At 43.5% G+C, this 11,283-nt stretch overlaps 1 protein-coding gene across 2 annotated transcripts in view; it reads left to right on the top strand.

The window, feature by feature from the left end:
- Positions 1 to 3,730: 3,730 nt before the first annotated feature.
- The window catches only part of cysltr1 (cysteinyl leukotriene receptor 1), a 34,050-nt gene continuing 26,497 nt past the window's right edge, over positions 3,731 to 11,283 (top strand). For both annotated transcript variants that reach the window (XM_068047742.1, XM_068047743.1), the window contains exon 1: positions 3,731 to 3,874. The gene's annotated coding sequence lies outside the window, so the exon portion shown is untranslated. The remainder of the gene's footprint in view (positions 3,875 to 11,283) is intronic.

The following is an 11,283-nucleotide window of genomic DNA, read 5'->3' as shown; positions in this document are numbered from 1 at the left end:
AATTGAGAGTGAGGGAGCTGGAACAGACTGGAGAGGAATTGAGAATGAGGGAGCTGGAACAGACTGGAGAGGAACTGAGAGTGAGGGAGCTGCAACAGGCAGGAGAGGAACTGAGAGTGAGGGAACTGGAACAGGCAGGAGAGGAACTGAGAATGAGGGAGCGGCAACATGCAGGAGAGGAACTGAGAGTGAGGGAACTGGAACAGGCAGGAGAGGAACTGATAGTGAGGGAGCTGGAACAGGCAGGAGAGGAACTGAGTGTGAAGGAGCTGGAACAGGCAGGAGAGGAACTGAGAGTGAGAGAACTGGAACAGGCTGGAGAGCAATTGAGAGTGAGGGAGCTGGAACAGGCAGGAGAGGAATTGAGAGTGAGGGAGCTGGAACAGGCAGGAGAGGCATTGAGAGTGATGGAGCTGGAAAAGGCAGGAGAGGATTTGAGAGTGAGGGAGCTGGAACAAGCTGGAGAAGAATTGAGAGTTAGGGAGCCGGAAAAGACAGGAGAGGAATTGAGAGTGCGTGAGCTGGAAAAGGCTGGAGAGGAATTGAGAATGAGGGAGCTGGAACAGGCTGGAGAGGAATTGAGAGTGAGGGATCTGGAACAGGCAGGAGAGGAACTGGGAGTGAGGGGTCTGGAACAGGCAGGAGAGGAACTGAGAGTGAGGGAGCTGGAACAGGCTGGAGAGGAATTGAGAGTGAGGGAGCTGGAACAGGCTTCAGAGTAATTGAGAGTGAGGGAGCTGGAACAGGCTGGAGAGGAATTGAGAGTGAGGGATCTGGAACAGGCAGGAGAGGAACTGAGAGTGAGGGAGCTGGAACAGGCTGGAGAGGAATTGAGAGTGAGGGAGCTGGAACAGGCTTTAGAGGAATTGAGAGTGAGGGAGCTGGAACAGGCTTCAGAGGAATTGAGAGTGAGGGAGTTGGAACAGGCTGGAGAGGAATTGAGAGTGAGGGAGGTGGAACAGGCAGGAGAGGAACAGCGAGTGAGGGAGCTGGAACAGGCCGGAGAGGAATTGAGAGTGAGGGAGCTGGAACAGGCAAGAGGGGAACTGAGAGTGAGGGAGCTAGAACATGCTGGAGAGGAATTGAGAGTGAGGGATCTGGAACAGGGAGGAGAGGAACAGAGAGTGAGGGAGCTGGAACAGGCTGGAGAGGTATTGAGAGTGAGGGATCTGGAACAGGCTGGAGAGGAACTGAGAGTGAGGGAGCTGGAACAGGCCGGAGAGGAATTGAGAGTGAGGGAGCTGGAACAGGCAAGAGGGGAACTGAGAGTGAGGGAGCTAGAACATGCTGGAGAGGAATTGAGAGTGAGGGATCTGGAACAGGGAGGAGAGGAACAGAGAGTGAGGGATCTGGAACAGGCTGGAGAGGAACTGAGAGTGAGGGAGCTGCAACAAGTTGGAGAGGAACAGATAGTGAGGGAGCTGGAAAAGGCAGGAGCGGAATTGAAAGTGAGGGAGCTGGAAAAGACAGGAGAGGAATTGAGAGCTGGGGAGATCCCAGGAGATTTTTGAAAGTGGGAGGACTACCAGAGGCAATAAAATCATCTATGATGTCTAAGAGCCTCGCACATCTCTCTTTCTTCGAACTCCTCTCTCGTTGCACTGACATCTGCTTTTTTCTGTAACCGGAAATGATATTTCATCAGGCACGTCACTGAGGCATTGTATTGAAGCATTTTCAGCAGTCAAAAAGTGGGCATACCATCGTCTCCAAGATGCTGTATACTATTATCTATATCCATGCAATGATCTCTTGTAAATTCTGACTCAGTCCTTGCTAAAATAGGTACAGTCCTAAGGACTTTGTATGCTAACTTCCAAGATACTGTGAAAAACCAGAGGCAGGTGTCCCATTAAACCAATTAATTGGCCAATAAATGGCCACTTCCTGCACCCGCCATCATTTTACCAGCCTCAGGTCTAACCACCACTTTGATATCAGTGGCAGCCTCCCAACCGGTTCTGGGGAGGGAGGGGCGCCTCCCTTGTGGTCACTCCAAGGCCTAAGGATGGGCCCGCTGGCAGCAAAGGCCGCCCCAGTGGTTTCCGACGCCGCTGCTGGAAGGTTTAACCTGCCAATTGCTGGGGCCTGCCTGCCTGGCCCTGACACACTAAATAAAAAAGCTTACCTGGCCTTTGAAGGTGCATCAACATGGAGGCACCCTCTTCTACTTTCTGCAGCCTCAGCTGTGGCCACCTCTATTCCAAGCACTGCCAAGGCTGTCGAGCTGCTGGTCCTCTGATTAGGTCCTCTGAGAGGTGGGCCACAATCCTCAATTGGATGGCAGTCCCAGCAGTGGCCTCTTATTCAGCCGCCGCCAATAATATTCTGCCCATTGTCCCACCATCTGCCAGCACTGGCTCGGGACCCGCTTTCTGTCCTGGCAGTGGGACAACCTAGGATTTGGGAAAATTTAGCCCACTGTGTTAGCTGAACAAACGAGAAAGGCACTATCGTTGCAGAAACATGTTCTATGAGTACAGAACAGCAACAGAAATGATGGTGCTGATAATTCACCATGTAGAGAATATGCCTGCAACGAATTTGGCCTAACCATCAGCCTCAAGAAAACGAACATCATGGGACAGGACGTCAGAAATGCTCTGGAAGTGGTTCAAGAGTTCACCTACCTAGGCTCAACTATTACCAGTAACCTGTCTCTCGATGCAGAAATCAACAAGCGCATGGGAAAGGCGTCCACTGCTGTGTCCAGACTGGCCAAGAGAGTGTGAGAAAATGGCTCATTGACACGGAACACAAACGTCCAAGTGTTTCAAGCCTATGTCCTCAGTACCTTGCTCTACGGCAGCGAGGCCTGGACAATGTATGTCAGCCAACAGCGACGTCTCAATTCATTCCATCTTCGCTGCCTCCGGAGAATCCTTGGTATCAGGTGGCAGGACCGTATCTCCAACGCAGAAGTCCTCGAGGTGGCCACCATCCCCAGCATATACACCCTACTGAGTCAGCGGCGCTTGAGATGGCTTGGCCATGTGAACCGCACGGAAGATGGCAGGATCCCCAAGAACACATTGTACAGCGAGCTCGTCACTGGTATCAGACCCACCAGCCGTCCATGTCTCCGCTTTCAAGATGTCTGCAAACGTGACATGAAGTCCTGTGACATTGATCACAATTCATGGGAGTCAGTTGCCAGCGATCGCCAGGGCTGGCGGGCAGCCATAAAGGCGGGACTAAAGAGTGGCGAGTCGAAGAGACTTAGCTGTTGGCAGGAAAAAAGACGGAAGCGCAAGGGGAGAGCCAACTGTGTAACAGCCCCGACAACCAATTTTATCTTCAGCGCCTGTGGAAGAGTCTGTCACTCTAGAATTGGACTCCAGGCACTGCTTCACAAACCACTGACCGCTTACCCGTTGTCTCTCGAGACAAGGAGGCCAAAGAAGAGAAGAGAATAACATAGAACTCATGACAGACAAAAATCGCATGAGTTCGAGCAACTTCTGCCAGACCCCTTTGTGTCGACGGGGCCCAGTCTGCAAATCTGTGCCTGTTGGACAGGCTAATGTGATTGAAGGGGTTTGACAGTTCGTTTTTTGCTGAAGTGAATGATTTACCAGCGTTTATACCTATATTCAAATAGTTGCCTCAGATCTTGTTTTGTAATCGTGCCTGCGATTTGCAGGCATTTGACCAATCCTGTCCATTGTTCCACGAAAAGGGGGCGGCTCTGGCATGCTGCAGTCTTTTTAAATAAGGCAGACTGGAGGGATTTCCTGCTCATTGCCCAGCTGCCTTTCTCTTCACATTGCAGAGCGGAAAGGGGAGAAGGAGAAAACAACGAGATTTCTCGGCTGTGGAATTTCAGGTGAAAATGGTGAGAACGAAGCAAGTCAATTGACACGTCGTTTACAAGGTAAGAAGGAAAAAAAAGACATGCATATTCTTAAATGTAGGACTGGATTTCGATGCAACTCCCGAAAACTGAAACATGTAAACCAGCAAACTGTGAAACACGTCCTCAGTTACTAACTTCAGAATTGGTAATGTTTAGTCACATAAGTTGAACATATAGTTTTCAGTGTTCAGCATTAACTCGTGTTTCTCTGCATTCGGAGATTATGGTGTTTAGTATATTCAGAGTTCACTAATGAGGATCACTGAGTTTAAATAAGTAGAAGTATGATCCAGGCTAGTAATACAAAAATAATTTTTAAAATTTTATCTCTTAGAGTTTGAATATTGACGAAGAATAACTTATAGATACATAGAAGACACCAGTGCGCTGTTGCTGGTTAACACTGCATTACAGTGCAATGGTGGTACGGGCATTGCGCTGATAAATCATTTGGTAGTGAATTCTTTCTCTTAGTAGGTTTATCAAGGGAACTGTCAAATGAAAATCTCCCTTCGAGAAAAGAAGGGGAAACAATGATTGTCAGTCACACCATGCCCCTCCCGGACAAAATGCCCAACTGCTTCCTCAGTACCCTGAGGTGTGATATTGTCGAGTCTTACAGGGAGGAAAACTAATGAGGGAATAACATAAAGACAGGGAAACGGCTTTGAAAAATGCCGCAGAATTGGAAAGATGAATAGGTGAAATGGCACAAATAAGCCACCCATGTGGTCAGAAAATATATTTTCTACGTGTACCTTTATTCATTTTTGTTTTACGTAGCCCTTTTCTTTCTTTAGAGTTTGTTTTTTCCCTTCTCATTTTGCCTTAATTTTCTTCCCTTTTTTTAGCTTGCCTGTTGCTAAGTCTGCTGTAGCCAACTGGGAATGGGGCTTCCAAGTCTGCTTTCAATCAATCATGAGTAATGTGAAAGTCAAACCTGATCCTGTGCTTGACGCGTATTCACACTTTCACTTCCCACGTACAAAGGCAAACAGGACCAGAAAAACTGGTAGTTTTTCACCTCGCTATCCAAAAGTTGGCAATCACAATGTACCCAGAACAGAGCAGACAGCAGATCTGTGACACTGGCAAAAGTTGTGGTCATGGTGCATTGATTCAATTCTAGCTAGCTTTACTTGAATTTTTCCAGTTCAGATTTTAGATATCACTGAAAGAAAAATATAATATAGCTGGTCCAGGAGGATTCAACAAAATCTCAACTCAGGGTTGTGAAGAATTAATCCTAATTTCATTTTATTATGAACCAGTACTGCACTCCCCGTTTACAACAGGTTCTTAGCGCACCATGGACCACAACCCCACCCTTGCCCTCAACCTACACACAGTACTCACACAGAAAGCAGCTACCCACAATTGGATTTATGGAAATATCTAAAGTCTGGGATTATAAAGTAGTTTTAAAGAACTGGACCTACCACAGTCAGGTAATTACGGTAATAAAAACAGAAAGTGCTGGAAATACTCAGCAGGTCTGGCAGCATCTGTAGAGAGAAAAGCAGAGTTAACGTTTCAGGTCTGTGACCTTTCATCACAACAGTTAATTACAGTACTCTCTGAACTATCTTAAAATTGAAATCATTTGATTTGCACTTTACCTGAGCCCACAGCCGAGGGTGTGCAAGTGCTTAATGTGTCCGTATAAGATGTTCCAATTTTTTCTGTCTTAGCAGACTACTAACTTATTTAAAATGCAGGAAATGATGAACAGCATTTGGTTTTATGAGAGATAGTCTAGGAGTAGTTCTGCAATCCCACAGGGACCAACCGAATTGGACAGTTGGAGCTATATTGTTCCAGCAATTCTTCGCATCACATTCCCAGCACATGAGGCTTCCAGCCTGGGATCCAAGAATTGAAGTTTAAACTTTCGACTTTTCACTTAATTCCTACCTTTTGTCCACTTGCTTGGCTCTATCCAACTGAATCTCATTTTGTACCTCTTGTTTCATTATCGTCTAAAAAAAAAAGTGACCTCAACTTCTTTTGTAACAATACTTTGTTCACAGCTTTGTTCATATTTTACATTATTTCTACATAACTAGGTTAATGTTTACTAATTTAGTGCTTGCTGGTCTCCATTGGCTCCAGTCTGGCAACACCTCGATTTTAAAATTATCATCCTTCATTTCAAATCCCTCTATAGCTTCACCCCTCCCCATTCCTGTAACCTCCTCCAGCCCTATAATCCTCCAAGATATCTGCGCTCCTCCAATTCTGGCCTCTTGTGCATCCCTGATTCTAATCACTCAACATTTGCAGCCACACCTTCAGCTGCTGAGGCCATGAGTTCTCGAATTCCCTCCTTAATCCTCTCTGTGTCTCTTCCACTCTTTCTTTAAGAAACTCCTTAAAACCTACTTATTTGACTCGGCTCCTGGTCATCTGCCCTATTATCTCCTTATGTGACTTGAGGTCAAATTTTGCATGATAACACGCCTATGAATTGATTTGGAATGTACTACTATGTTAAAGGTGCTTTATAAATACAAGTTGTTGTGGTAGTCTGTTTTCAGTTTCTCTCTAAGGCCATTTCTTCGTGCATTTCTTATTAGGTACTAATTAGATCTGTACTTACTCTCCGGATTTGCCTATCACACTCGAGTGGGTTTATTACATTACTCCTGCATTGTCATCCTGCACAATTAGTTTTTATTCCATTTGCTGTCCTCGTCACTGAATGTGTTTTGTTTTTTTCATTTAATTTAGTGTTTTCCTGCTCAGTGGTTACACCCTCTTTAACCTTCCCTTATTTTTTGAAGCTTTTTAAATGTTTCTCAATCTTTCCTGGAGTTTCTGTTGCTGTCAAAGTTTTGGACCTTAATTTCTTGACAATTCTCCCTTTCGTCTACTTTTGCTTACTGTTCAGAGCTTTCTTTCTTTAATTTTTTCCCCTCCCAGTTTACTGACTCACGCAAGGTTACAGATCTCTGAGCTAGTGTAAGAGACCAGTTTCAGCAAATTTCCCACAATATTTGTACAGATTTAAAATTAATTTCTTCAAATGCTGGAACATTGTACAAGCAACAACCATCCCAGCAAGCCTCTGGTATTCTGTCAATGGCTGTAACTAATTGTCTTTCTTAATCACTACTACCAACAACCACAACACCCACCTTGCTCATCCTACACACCACCCCAGTTATCAGAAAAGCACATCAGTGAGAATAATGATTAAAAACCTCTACCTTTTCCACTTATCATATTCCTACCTCAGGTTGTATAATTTCCAGTAAACTCTGTCCCAAGTCATGAGAAATTGCCCTTTGCACCATTTCCTGTGAATACTGTCAATGCAGAATTTCCACAGATAAACTCAAACTTGCTGCATGTAGCAGGAATTTTGAGGGAAACTTATATTAGATAGCGATCTGATGATGGAACAGGAAGGAGCCGTTCAGCCCATCCGCCTTGTCCCAATATTTATGCTTTGAAGGAAGGGAAATAAAATAAATTTTCCTGTCACTCAGACTCATTTGATTCTGTGGGGTGAGTTTTGTCAGTCCTTGGCCATGCTTCTGGATCAAGTATAACATTGAAATGTGAGGTAAACAAGCAACTTGTTCTATCTAAATCTGCTGACTGGACTGGCCAAATATTAAAGGACATGGAGGAAAAGGCATTTCAATGGGATTTGATTAGATTGCTGCAGTGCGAAGATGACAGTGGCACACAGGGTCAAATGGTCTCCTTACATGTTTAGATTTCTATAATTGAGTGGCTCGGCATGAGTTTCCATGAATGAGTTGTGAAAGAATCGACAGCCTACTGAGGGGACGATGTGAAACAAGAAGCAAATAGTCAGACAGTAAATTTTAAAAATCCTGTCATTCAGTTGATTGATTAATTTATATTTATACCAGTAAAGTGCAGAATACAGATATTGAATTTGGCCCTGCATATTTTACCTTTATTCCAATTTTTTAAGGAGTATTGTCACCAGAATTATTCGCAGAATTATTTACCTGAAATATTGTACTTGAACATCACATCCTCAGGATGTACAAAAGTGCTTCATGGACAGTCAATCACTTTCCCGTTACGGAGGCAAACAAGTCAGACAATTTTTCCATTGCATGGTTCCACAAACAGTAATCAATCTGTTTTTGATTGAGGATGAATGTTGGCCGAGAAATCCTCCTGTTCTTCAAATAGTGGCATGGGTTATTTAATGTCTACCTACAGAGGCAGATGTGGCCTCAGTTTAATACCTCAGCTGAAAGACAGCATCTCTAACAATGCAACACTCAAGAAATGACATGATTATGTTTGGTGTTTCCTAAATTTCATTATATTTTGTATGACAAATTTGCAAGCTCACTTTTTTTTTTTATTCATTCATGGAATGTCTGTCGCTGGCAAGGCCAGCATTTGTTGCCCATCCCTAATTGTCTTTGACAACTGAGTGGCTTTCTAGGCCATTTCAGAGGGCAGTTAAGAGTCAACCACATTGCTCTGGGTCTGGAGGCACATGTAGGCCAGACCAAGTAAGGACAGCAGATTTCCTTCTCTCAAAGACATTAATGAACTAGATGGGTTTTTTTGATCACTCAATGATAGTTTCATGACACCATTATGGAGACCAGCTTTCAATTCCAAATTTTTTAATTAAATGAATTTATTAATTGAATTTAAATTCCACAAGCTGCTATGGTGGGATTTGAACCCATATCCCCAGGACATTAGCCTGGGCCTCTGGATTACTAGCTCAGTAGCATTACCACAACGCCACCATCTCCCCCAAATACTTCTCTCAATTCCGAGTGAAAGCAATGTCTATATGACTGCTTCAAAATGTTGCACATTCATCATTGCATCTTATGGAAGTCACCATGATTGCACTGTTGTAATAATGCTGTATTGTAACATTGGACTAGCTTCTATAACCTGTTTAAAAGTTACTGTATATTAAAAAATACATTTTTCTTTTGACACTTTGATGTTGACTATTAAGTGGCTCAGGAAGATGCAAAGGAAATGAGCGCAATATGTTCCATTTACATCAACTAATTTTTCATTTCCTGTGGATATTTAAGAACTTAAGAAATAAAACCTTTAGGATACAACTTTTAACTTGGGTGGGCACTCTTGGCAGACAGTTTCAGAAAAGCTGCCATTTATGCACTCTGTCCACAATGGAAAGAAATATCCTCCGATATCATCTGCCATACTCCTGCCAAGTTTTAAAAAAAGTTCCAGTGGCGAGAGAAGCAGAGTTAACTTTTCAGATCAGTGACCCTTCTTCAGAACTTCTTCAGTCACTGACCTGAAACATTAACTCTGCTTCTCTCTTCACAGATGCTGCCAGACTTGCTGAGTATTTCCAGCATTTCTTGTTTTTATTTCAGATTTCCTGCATTTGCAGTATTTTGCTTTTATTAAAGGTTCCAGTGTTAGTAACGCCAAGCAATGCTTCTTGTTCTTGGATTTTATTTCCTTTATTTATAATTATTTCTACTTTGTACTTATGGCAACCTAGAAGTGGCTGTTCATGGTACTAGAGATGAACTTGTGAACTACACTGTCCAGTATTTTAGCTGAAGTTATTTTTAATATTTCTGTTAACCTGAAAAGCAGGGGAGCATTAAGCCTCCATTAACTATTCATCTCCAGTACCAACAGTTGTCTATAATGATATAATCCTAGATTTTCAAATCAGTTTGACCCTATTGTTAAAATAATGCCAATTAGAAATCTAGACCAATAAGATGACTTGGTAACTGTCCACAATGTCTATTCCACACCTGTATAAATCTATTGCTACTGCCTTCAAATGTATTGGCACATCTCACTGATAATTAGTATGCCATGATCTATTGAGCATTTGAAATCTTCAATTCCTTTACCACTGACTTGGGGAGTGCTTGTGGAGGGATAGCTTTAGCTCACCATCGCTAAATAGACATTTTTACTTTCACTTATTAGTAGATATGGGACTACCCCTCATTATTACTGGCAATTGCTGCAGTTGCCTTCAATCCCTTGACTTCCAAACAGCAGTAGCATTGAAGGTAACCTTTGACCTCAGTCACTCATCATACCCAATTACGCTTGACTCCACATGGCAATGTACAAACCTCTCTGGTTTCAGCCCTGCACAGCAGTGAGGAACAGCATGGGCAGTTGTCACTCAGGCACACAAAAATCCTGCAACACAACCACAGCAGTTGCTTGATGGCCTGCTAATGGGATTGAGAAGCTCAAGGAAACCTTAACATAGGGAAGAAGATAAAACAAATTTGAAAATGCCAGGGAGATGTAAAATAGTAACACTGCTAACCAAAGATGGTATCCTTCCCTTTGCCAATCCATTGATAATCAAGTAAAATTGTTGTAGCATGGAGTTGAAAGGCAGAAGTTCACATCTCATTTTGTTTGATTCATTTGAGCAGGGTACACTGAGTGAAGATGGGAGTTTTCCTATAGCAGAATATAAAATCAGAGGGTGAGTTGATTGAATCAGTTTCTCACATCATGTAACAAGACCACCATAGACATAGCCCTCAAAGTAGGTCATCTGCCCTCTTTGAAGAGACAGTGTTGCAAATATAGGAAGGAAATCATTTAAAATGGTGGATGGTTCTTTTTTTAGTGCATAAGAATTTGTCAAACATGTGTTTTTGACACATACAGAAAGCGAGAAACTTCGCCACTTTCTGGCACTGTCCACAACACCCACACCGTCTCATTTTTTGACGCTGAATGGTTGAAATATAATTACAATTATTGGAACCAGTTGTAAGAACAAGAGCTGAATTGTGTTTGTGATCAAAATGGGCAAACTTCCATTCATTTTTCTTTCAAATAATTTCACATTGACCTGTCCTTTTAGAAAATGTGTGGCAATGCACAGTTGTAGCAGAAAAAGATAGTGGCTGCAAAAGCAGATCACAGGCTGGAAATTCTGTGGTGAGTAACTCACCTCCTGTCTACCCAATGTCTGTCCACAATCTAACAGGCACAAGTCAGGAGTGTGATGGAATACTCTCCACTAGTCTCAATAGGTGCAGCTCCAACAACACTCAAGAAGCTCGACACCATCCAGGACAAAGCAGCCCGCTTGACTGTCAGCCCATCCATCACCTTCAACATTCACTCCCTCCACCACCAATGCACAGTAACAGCAGTATGTACCATATACAAGATGCACTGTAACAACTCGCCAAGGCTCCTTCGACAGCACCTTCCAAACCTGCCACCTCTACCACCTAGAAGGACAAGGGCAGCAGATGCATGGGAACACCAACACCTGCTAGTTCCCCTCCAAGCCACACACCATCCTGACTTGGAAGTATATCGCCATTCCTTCAGTCTCTGGGTCAAAATCCTGGAACTCCCTTCCTAACAGCACTGTTGGTGTACTGCTCCCCAAAGACTGCAGCGGTTCAAGAAGGCAGCTCACCACC

Source organism: Heterodontus francisci, chromosome 15 (genome assembly GCF_036365525.1).
Source record: "Heterodontus francisci isolate sHetFra1 chromosome 15, sHetFra1.hap1, whole genome shotgun sequence".
Classification (NCBI taxonomy): domain Eukaryota; kingdom Metazoa; phylum Chordata; class Chondrichthyes; order Heterodontiformes; family Heterodontidae; genus Heterodontus; species Heterodontus francisci.
The sequence above is the reverse complement of the archived record's forward strand: the minus strand, read 5'-3'. Positions and strand labels throughout refer to the sequence as shown.